Below are 10,631 nucleotides of genomic sequence, written 5' to 3' on the forward strand. Positions count from 1 at the left end.
CACACACTGTACCCCTACGTTAAAAAAACACGACTTTTGAGAAAAATACACTCCAGGTTATCTCTTTGGCACATTTCCAATAACTCCAGTAAAGCGATTAAAACTCCTCTCCCATCACCAGCTTTTCAAAGGCTTTCTTTAAAAAAGTAGGTCACAAATGCTTATCAGGCAGGATTCATCGAATTCAACTCAGTACATTTATTCGTTTTAGAGTCCTCTATGTATAAAGAATTGTGCACGATAAATGTTTCCTTATTTTAAGAGCATGTAAATTATTTGGAGAATCAAAACAGGTACACTGATTAAAAATATAATGGTGGATTTGAAATCTTAAGGAAACCATGTTGTAAGAGAAAAAAGTATGGCCCATCCTGCTCTTAAGTTGAAAAGCGAAACTCGGCCTACACTCACAAGAAGGTAAAAGGTAAAAGGTCTGATCTGACCAGCTGACAAGATACAGATGCCGGGCTCTCTCCCTGAAAAGTTGCTTCACTTCCTGCCTAATCAAAACAAGTTTGGCAGTGTATGTGGAAAAACAAGTACAGCAGATGCCTCTCTGAAAGTGTGAGGCTTCTGGCCTCCTCTGGAATGGCTAAGTGCCTACCTCTGAATAAAAAGCACTGTGAGTAACATTTCCCATTTTCCTTCAAGTCTCCAGAATTAGACGTTTTGGCTGTATTCCTGATGTAAGGTGTTACTCTCCTGATGAAAGAGCCATTTAAAAAAAAGGTTTCCCAAATTAGGCGGTTCGGACAAATAATAACAATGGCAGCATTTGTGAACTGGTCACACCTTAGTGACATGAGCTTACACCACTAAGCATTTAAAGAGGAACAAAGGAACCCAGAATGTAGCAATTATATCTGCTGAATGATTTCCTTTTTCTCTCTAGAGTTCTACAGTCCAATATGATAACCACTTGCCACATGTGAGTATTGAATACATTTAAATTTAAATTAACTAAAATTAGGGCTTCCCTGGTGGTGCAGGGGTTAAGAATCCGCCTGCCAACGCAGGGGACATGGGTTTGAGCCCTGGTCTGGGAAGATCCCACGTGCCGCGGAGCAACTAAGCCCCGTGCGCCATAGCTACTGAGCCTGCGCTCTAGAGCCCGCAAGCCACAACTACTGAACCCGTGTGCCACAAATGCTGAGGCCCACCGCCTAGAGCCTGAGCTACACAACTAGAGAAGCTACTGCAATGAGAAGCCCGTGCACCGCAAGAAAGAGTAGCCCCCACTCGCCGCAAGTAGAGAAAGCCCGCGCACAGCAACGAAGACCCAATGCAACCAAAAATAAATAAAATAGATAAATTTATTTTAAAAAATTAACTGAAATTAAAGGAAACAAAAAATTCAGTTTCTTAGTCACATTAGTCACATTTCCAGTGCTCAGTCAGTAGCCACGTGTGGCTAGTGGTTACATTGGACAGTGTAGATATAGAATATTTCCATCATTGCAGGCAGTTCTATTGCACCACACTACTGCAAATGATGACATACTTTTACAGTAGAAATACAAATATTTTGGCACAATACATAGTTCTGACTCAGATGTTGAAAAAAAGTGATTCAATTGATACAGTAGCATTGCTGGTGGCAGTATAAATCAATACAACTCTTTGGAAAAACAAGTTATAGTAGTACATATTTTTCACATGTGGGCGTGCACATGTGAACCCCACTCCTAGAATTTTTTTCTCTGAAGACCTTCTATCCAACAAGTAATTACCAAACACCTTCTGTCAAGTCTGAACCCCCTCATAAAAGACTTAGGCTCTATCCTCAGAGTCAGTTTATTGTAGTAGACAATCAGTAAATTATAAGAAACCACGTGAGTGTTGACATTCCTGGCAGACTCAGGGTAGTCTGGGGGCTTTCAGGAGAGGTGTTCCTCACCAGACTAGGGGTATGGAGTTTAGGGAAGGCTTTCCAGAAATGAGGTAGCTTACACATTCTAAAGGACAGGTAGGAATGAGTTTGTGAGACAAAAAGAGGGGCAAGAACTTTCCAGACGAAGGCAATAAATAACAAGTAGAGAAACAAGGAAGGAAGACCATGGGCTTGCTCTTGAGGTGCCAGGAAGTAAGGCTGTCCAGACAAGCAGGGGCAGTGTTCTACTGTGACACAATAGAAGAGGGATTAGACTGGCATTTTATGAAGATCACTCTGTCAGCTTCTTGGAAGATTGATGAGTTGGGTGGCAGTTGTGGGGAGGGGCATCAGTAAGAATGACAAGACCAGCAAAAAAAAAAGGATTTTTGTGGGAATGCAGGTGAGAGATGATGCAGCTATGAAGTTAGACAAAAGGAGCCACTTCAAGAGAAATTAAGGAAGTATAATCAGCAGACTGAGTGCCTGCCTGACCAGATGCGAGGTAAGGAAGAGGGAAGTAAGTCTACGGTGACTCTTAGGTTTCTGGCTTAACTAAGTCGATGACGGTGCCTTTTGCCAAAATAGGAAACACAGGAGTGGGAGCAGATGTTGAGAGGGGCTTGAGGAAGGATGGTGAATTCGATCAAGGACTGATTGGGTTTTGAGGACTACGCGTTCTCCAGGTGGAGATGCTCAAGTATCTCCTATATGCCAGGTATCGATGAGTGTTTGCGTAGAGAGATTTGAGGTGGAGGAAGAGATTTGGAAATCGCCAGTGTATCAAGAAAGCTGAAGTCATGGGACATAAAGAGACTTTTCAGAGAAGTGATGAAGACTGAGGCAGAAGAAGAATAAGGATAGAACCCATCCCTGGGAATGCCAATATTGAAGCGGCAAGCTTAAGTCCTCAGAGTAGAGATAAAAGAGGAACTGCCAGAAGGGGAAGGAAAAAATCCTCTGGTGCAAGGTGTCCAAAAAGTCAAGAGAAAAATGAATTTCAAGAAGGGAAGAATAGCCAACGTGGAACTTCGAGGAGTTCAACTAAGATAACAACAGAAGACATTCACCAGGAAGAGGACCACTGCTCATCCTGGCCAGCGCGTTTCAATGGCAAGATGGGACTGGAAGTTAGATGACAGAGGGTGACTGGGAGGTGGGACAGCACTTCATTGTATGCCTATTTATAATAACACAAGGTGGAAACCATCAATGTCCAAGGATGGAGGGCTATTAAATTACAGCAAATCAACTTAATTGGCATAGCAAGCCATCATTTAAAATTATATAAAGAAGTCTGGGACTTTCCTGGCAGTCCAGTGGTTAAGACTCCACGCTTTCATTACAAGGGGCACGGGTTTGATCCTTGGTTGGGGAACTAAGATCCCACAAGCCATGCAGCGCAGCCAAAAAAAAAAAGTATCTATCCTGATGGCAATAACCAAGAAATTACAAAAGAAAAGAATTGGAAACTATATGAGAACATGGTTTGATGAATGGATAGGATTGTGTGTATTTTTCTTTTTAAATTTTACTTATTGTTTGTGCAATAGATAATTTTTCAACACTTGTCATTATGTATTACAGTGTAAGATCCTTAAATTATAGTCAGAAGACCTCAAATAAATGTAATAAACTAAACACTTTTAATTAGATTTCCTCAAGAATGTTAAGATTTGGGGATACACACACACACGCGCGCTTACATACACATTTGCAACATGATTATAAAGTATGATTAAATGGGAGCAAAGGAACCTGACATGAAAAGTTCCAGGCTAACTGAGCAATTTAACTGGCCTGCACACTGGATGGCAGATTAGAATTATAAAGACACTCTTCTTCAATAAGTGTTTCTTTTTTTAAAAATTTTTTATTTTTTACATATGTTCCCATATCTCTTCCCTCTTGCGTCTCCCTCCCTCCCACCCTCCCTATCCCACCCCTCCAGGCGATCACAAAGCACCGAGCTGGTGAATAAGTGTTTCCTGAATGCCTAGCATGTACCCTGGGGTAGGTATACAGAAGATAAAGGCAATATAAAACAGGGGGCTTGCTCACAGCATGAAGAGAAAGACATGTAAACAAACGATGACAAGGCACAAGAAGTGCTCAAGTACATGTACTACTGAAGTGCTGACAGTTAAAACTCTGCCTGAGGAAAGGGCACTTTTCAGGAGACAAGGCCCGGCATCCCCTTAACTTTCCAAATCAAAGGACCATACCAATAACTGTGCATATTCACTTAAAGGACTCCTTCTTCCACAAGCAGCCACCCACAGCCCCTAAAAGAACATCCAGGAGAGAGGCATTCAAAGTTTTGCTCTGTCCCTCATGCCTTCACCTTTCGTTATTTAATGTTATCCTTGCTCACTTTCAAAGTTTGCTAACTCCACGTGCGTGCACCTAGGAATGGCCCTGTAAGCACACAGCGACAAGGTGGCCGTCCACAAGCCAGCAAGAAGGTCCTCACTGAGAACCAAGTCTGCCAGCACCTTGATCTTGGACTTCTCAGCCATCAGAACTGTGAGAAGTAAATGTCTGTTGTTTAAGCCACCCTTTCCGTGGTGTCCTGTTATAGCAGCCTGAGCTAAGGCAGCCTCCACGTCCTACATGAGTGGACCCTGCTGCGTTCTCCAAGCACAGCTCAGGCTGCAGACTCCCAACCTCACTTCCTGGAGCTACACTGGCCTTTCTTTGTAGTTGTTGCTCTTGAGACCCTGCCAAGCTCATTTCTGCCCCAGAGCCTTTGTTGGAGCTTCTCTGCCTGGACCACAGAGCCAGCTCCTGCTTAGATTTCTCTTTCCATCTAAAGTAGGAAGCATCCCTTGAGGTAGTTATCAGGAAGCAATGCCCTCAGGAGAAAGCCAAGTCTAAATTAAAGCAAGGAGGTGGAGTCCAGCTGAGTGTTTCATTTACTGTGAATCAAGGGTTTCAGAGAGCCCAGTGCAGGGGTATGAAAGGGGTTGGGGGGCGGTAGCAGGTTTGTTTAGGGGAAGTGAAGACCAGAGAGGAACAACAGCAGGAAGGGAGAACAGCCCAAGAAAGGGCCCCCTCTTTTTAAACATCATCATCATTATCACCACCATTGGTAACATGTTGGCATTGCTGCTATCATCACTACAATGAAAAGGGTTAGAGTAAGAGCAAAAAGGATGAACACATCAGGAATCAGACTTAATAGGGAGAGAAAGTTCTCAGTTCTAAATGGATGCTGCCTTCTATTCACCTCTCCTCTCCCTGCCAGTGGCACAAACTCCAAACCCCAGCATCCCCCATACCCGCCCCGCCCTGTGTAAGAACTCGGCAATGGGTTCACCTGGCCACAAAGTTGTCAAAAGAATTAGCTGTGCAACTCAGAGTCAGCTGCATGGATTATACGTCTGAGGAGGGCCCAGACTGGCGTTACGGGGGGCAGTTCTGGCTGGAAGGAGGTGGCTGTGGTCTGGGCTGACCTAGGGGTGCAAGGCTGTCAATGGGCAGGCTTCTAGGAGACTTATGGGGCTGGTCTGTACTCAGCCTGATTAACAGGGAGTTGAGATAAAGCATAATCCAACTCCAAACCTGGAGATCCTAAAAGCACTTTCTGGGGTATGGTCTCATCTGGACAGAACCTGCTAGAGAGAGCACTCTGCCTGTGGGGGAACCCTCCCCTCCTGGCAAGGTGCCCTGGGTCCTAGAGGCACTGTGCTCTGCGTTTTGATATTTTTTTTTATTATTTCACTACTATTTACATTGCAGAGTATATAAAATCCACACTCTTCAGGGACAGGTGCCGCTTGTTAACCCTCCATTAAAAACAAAAAAACCAAAAAAAACCCGGATAGAAAGTAATTGATTAAATGCACATTGTATGCCGCAAAATCTTTCAAACACTACTTTAACTGATTTAATGTAAATCCTCGCATCGCCCCTGTATATTTGGCATTATTGCCCTACTTTAAGATGAGGAAACCAAACTTCCCGGAGGAAAACAGCTTGCCCAAGGTCATCACGGAGTAGATGGTGGGTAAGACTCCAGACCTACTGGACTCAAAGCCCATTCTCATCACTGCTCTCTGGCCCCTCGCCTCTACAGCAATAAAACAATTGCACACAGTTGGGGCAGAGGTAAGTCTTTGGTTGTTATTATCGTTGTTTTCCTTTTGGCTCCTTTTAACAGAACTTAAGAGGGGTTTTGCTGACACAACAACCGAACAAACAATGCTGAGGAATATTTGTGAAAATCTTCCTCTACAATATTAGAAAGGTAAATGCCGCAAATGTCATTTGACTCCAGCTAGTGAGCCAGGAATTAGAATTCTCAATTCAAATGTGATTCTGGTGCTAAGAATTCCAGCGGTCCCTCTCCTAGAATAAGTTCCTTAAGAAAAACACTTTAATAAGGTAATCATTTTCCTTTTTAAGGAAAAATGCCCTCATCTCCCATGCAAGGGAGGGAATCCAAGGTGAGAGAGGCCCAGGGGACTGTCCACGTGATACACAAGTCCTCCAGGAAGACCGGAGGGGTCCCTGGCAACACCTGAATTTCTTTTAAAAAAATTATCAACAGAATCCTCTAGCCCTAAGATCTCAGTACCCTGATAGACACAGATTGAAATTGTTGAAGTGTCTCCTTGACTGTCAAAGGATCCTAAGACCTGAAAGTGGCTTTAGAAAAAAGCTGCAAACAGACAGTTTTCCAGGGCAGCCACGCAAAACAGTGCAGGCCTCTTAAAACAAAGGAAGCTGGGCCTGGGAAAGGCACTTCCAAGAGGCATTCGATAAAGCGTGAAACATGGCTCTAAAGCTTGAAACATGGCTCTAGCATTTGTTTCTATAAGAACAGCTTCCTAAATTTTCCTGATGATAAGAATCACCTGAGGCATCCCAGGTCCCTCCCTGAGATACTGATTCAGTGGATCTGAGAAGGGCCCTGGGGAAATTTACATTTTTAGCAGGTACCCACCAGGGTGAGTCTTATCATCAGGGAGGTTTAGGACATTCTGCTAAAGGGACTTGGTTACAATTCTCTGACCCAAGACAGGAAGGTTACCATTTTGAAGGGAGGTAAAACATTTCCAAGGTCAGAAAATAATTCTCTACTTGCAAAACGTCTTTGGTTTACAAACGAAAGGGTCTGATCTTATAATCCCCTTGGTATGCTGATTTGCATACGTATTTACATATACACATATGTTTGGATTTCAGTTATTTTTAAATAAATGATACTTGTTTATTTACACAAGCCATACAGCAGATCACACAAAAAACAGTAAAATGCAACTAAAGTGTCATCATCCAGAGCAAACTACTGTTAATACTTCGATGAGCGTCCTTCCAGGTACCTCCATGCACAGGTAAGCATGTAGATATCATACATAACGTTATATACCTGGGACTATACTAGACACGCTCTTTTGCTACCTGTTATTTCTACATAGGAATATCGTTTGACTAATTTTTTCATGGCAATATAGATCTATATTATCATTTTTCTAGCTGCATAATATTCCATTTGTATGAATATACCATAATTTGCTGAATAAATACTTAAAAGTTCTTTTAAAAACTGGTATAGAGGACAAAGTAAAAATCAGATGGATGAAACTCTTAAGATTTTCCATAGACAATGAGAAAACAAGTAGTTTGTAAGACTCAGGCACAATTCATAAGATGTGTATAGTGTACAGGACTTCCCTGCTGGTCCAGTGGGTAAGACTCTGCGCTCCCAATGCAGGGGGCCCAGGTTTGATCCCTGGTCAGGGAAGTAGATCCCACATGCATGCCACAACTAAGAGTTCGCATGCTACAACTAAGAAGTCCGCGTGCAACTAAGACATGGTGCAGCCTAAATAAATAAATATTTTTTTTAAAAAAAAGATGTTTATAGTGTACATAGTATGTTAGTAAGGTGTAAGATATGTTAAAAAACAAAATTAATGGAGTGTTTTCTATGTTAAATATAGATGAAAAGAATGAAACAAATAAGAATGTTACTTATAAATAGAAGGGTTCTGATGGAAGGACAAAGTAAATCGTAAATATTCATATTGAATAAAATATTAATAAACGTAATAATATCTAATTTACAATTGTATTTATTTAGATATAATGTAATAATACATTTTTATAACTATATTATTGTTAATAATAAATATTCCCTATCTAATAAAATATTAATGATACATAATAAAGCCCAGCTCATGTTGCCTCCATATTGACAGCTAAATCATCCCAAATTGATCACCCATTGGTGACACCCATTATGTCCAATTCTGGCCCCATGTATATACTCTGTCCCAAAATGCAGACAAATTACTAGTGAGCTATAGCTATTGGCCAGGTATACTTGCCCTGCGTCCCTCCGATGGAGCAAGCCTATGCTGGCTTCAGACACCCTTTATCTGCTAAGACCCCTTGTTCAACCACAGGTCTGGTCTTTGTGACCACACCATCACTGGGGAAAGCTGACACCGCACAGAGACAGGACATATAAAGATTGCAAGCACAGGTTCCAGGGTATGGACCTTTCACCCTATTAATATCCTAACCTAACTATGTTAAAGTGTTTGAATCTTTTCCCCTTGCTTCTCACTGCATGTTTTCAAATTGAATAAATCGTGTGACTGCAACACCCCACTTTGGTGTCTGAGCCTTTCTGTCTCATAATCTCTGGGAGAGCTTGCCTGGCAGTGTCCTTGGAGGCTAAGACTGCATCAAGGTAATTTCCCACATTCCTAGAGTAATGGAGAGAAGCAAGCAACAGGGAATTCCTGTCCAGGGTATTTTGTCTAATCTCGCCCTACAATCACATTACCTCTAAATGAATCAAACTTTTGGCTGAACTGAAAATCACTGTCACCAACCACTGAACTAATGAAAACGTGAAGTACCAAAATCAGGGCTCCAGTGATGACACTCTTCCCAACCAGAAGCTAATTGCATTATTTTATTATAATGGGAATCATAAAATAAGCTTACTCCAGCCTTCCCCACACAGCCACAGCACCAGGAGCCCAATAAAGGCAGCACACACACACACAATGTAACTGCTGATTGAAAATTCAAGTGCATATCTCAGCCACGGAAGAGCCCTTGTCCATGAAAATTTTCTTAGGCAGTGCTGTGCTTAGCCTAGACGGTACCTGAAGCCAGTTACTGGATCCCTGAGTGTCTGGAATAGGTGGAGGATGAAGTGCTGAAGAGAGAGGCAGGTGGTGGGGAGGAAAAAGGGTGATAAGTACAGAGATTCCTTTTAAGAAATGTGGCTGTGAAAAGTAAGAGAGAGGTGGGGCTCTGGGTTCACAAGCCCCTAGTCATCTTTGAATTCTTGGGTTCTGGGCTCTCTAAAACATGCAGGAGTATAATTAAATTTATGTTTCAGAACCTAGATGGACTATTACTCATCTATGTGCTATACTTAAAAGGTCCAGACATCTCAGATTCCAGTGATAGGCCAATGACCACCTCTCTGTCTTGCTGATTTCATAAGTGAACCATGCACTCTAATTTTTGTGTGGAAAACATGGTAGACTATAACTAACACATTCAAAATTAAACACTTCATATTTTTATTTTTCTTCCACTTCAATGGTACACCAGTTTCTCACAATGAAAGTTTGCTTAAATTCCAAAAATGACAAAGTCTTTCTATCTACATATTTGGAGCAATGCTCTTTCATTTTAAACACTTAGAGAAGAAAATACGGAATTATTCTTTGGGTACTGACAAAACTATTTGTCTGAAATCTCTGCAGCTAGACAATTAAGTTGCTTCAATCCCTGAATGCTGAAATAATTCCAAGAAAATGTATTTATAATACAAGTGCACGTTGCTTAAAACATTTAGGCTGGTTTGAGATGGAAATTAAGAATAGAACATCTCGTGTTTGTTTCCAGCTCAGCTGAGGGCCAGGAAGGAGGTGCACCAGCCACAAATGACAGGTGGAGCCCGACAACGTTGGAAGAGCCCTTGGGCTGAGTGGAGGTACTTCCTCCACTGAAGTCTTGAACCCCTCAAACTCATCCAAGAGGACAGGAATCAACTTCTTCCAAACTTCCATTAATGCGAGAAACAGGCTGAGGGAGATTTGGGCTGTGCCTGGGTTCCACAACCAGAGAGTGACTGAGACATCACTTCATCGACTTCTTATGACTTTAAACCATTCCGCTCTCTCAAGTGTCAGGTGCCTGCCACAGTTCCTCAATCAGGTATTGAACTCGTGTCCCCTGCAGTGAAAGCACGGAGTCTTAACCACTGGACCAGGGAATTCCCCAGAATCTGCTTTTGACCAAGACTCCTCCCATCAACCAGGCAGGTGGCTGACAGTTTTTGTGCTTGAGCCAGGTGTCAGGCCTGAGCCTCTGAAGTGGGAGAGCCCAGTTCAGGACATTGGTCCACCAGAGACCTCCCGACCCCATGTAATATCAAGTGGTGAAAGCTCTCCCAGAGATCTCCATCTCAACGCTAAGACCCAGCTCCACTCAATGACCAGCAAGCTACAGTGCTGGACACCCTATGTCAAACAACTAGCAAGACAGGAACACAACCCCACTCATTAGCACAGAGGCTGCCTAAAATCATAATAAGTTCACAGACACCCCAAAACACACCACCGGGTGTGGTCCTGCCACACATATCAATAACTACCTTAAATGGAAATGAATTAAATGCTTCAACCAAAACACAGACTGGCTGAATGGATACAAAAACAAGACTTGTATATATGCTCTCTACAAGAAACCCACTTCAGATCTAGGGACACGTACAGACTGAAAG

At 42.5% G+C, this 10,631-nt stretch overlaps 1 protein-coding gene across 2 annotated transcripts in view; it reads right to left on the reverse strand.

Annotated features, from left to right (window-relative positions):
- The window catches only part of TJP2 (tight junction protein 2), a 129,371-nt gene that overhangs the window by 84,877 nt on the left and 33,863 nt on the right, over positions 1-10,631 (reverse strand). The window lies entirely within an intron of this gene.

This window comes from Neophocaena asiaeorientalis, unplaced genomic scaffold (assembly GCF_003031525.2).
Source record: "Neophocaena asiaeorientalis asiaeorientalis breed wild unplaced genomic scaffold, Neophocaena_asiaeorientalis_V1.1 scaffold256, whole genome shotgun sequence".
In the NCBI taxonomy this organism is placed as follows: Eukaryota; Metazoa; Chordata; class Mammalia; order Artiodactyla; family Phocoenidae; genus Neophocaena; species Neophocaena asiaeorientalis.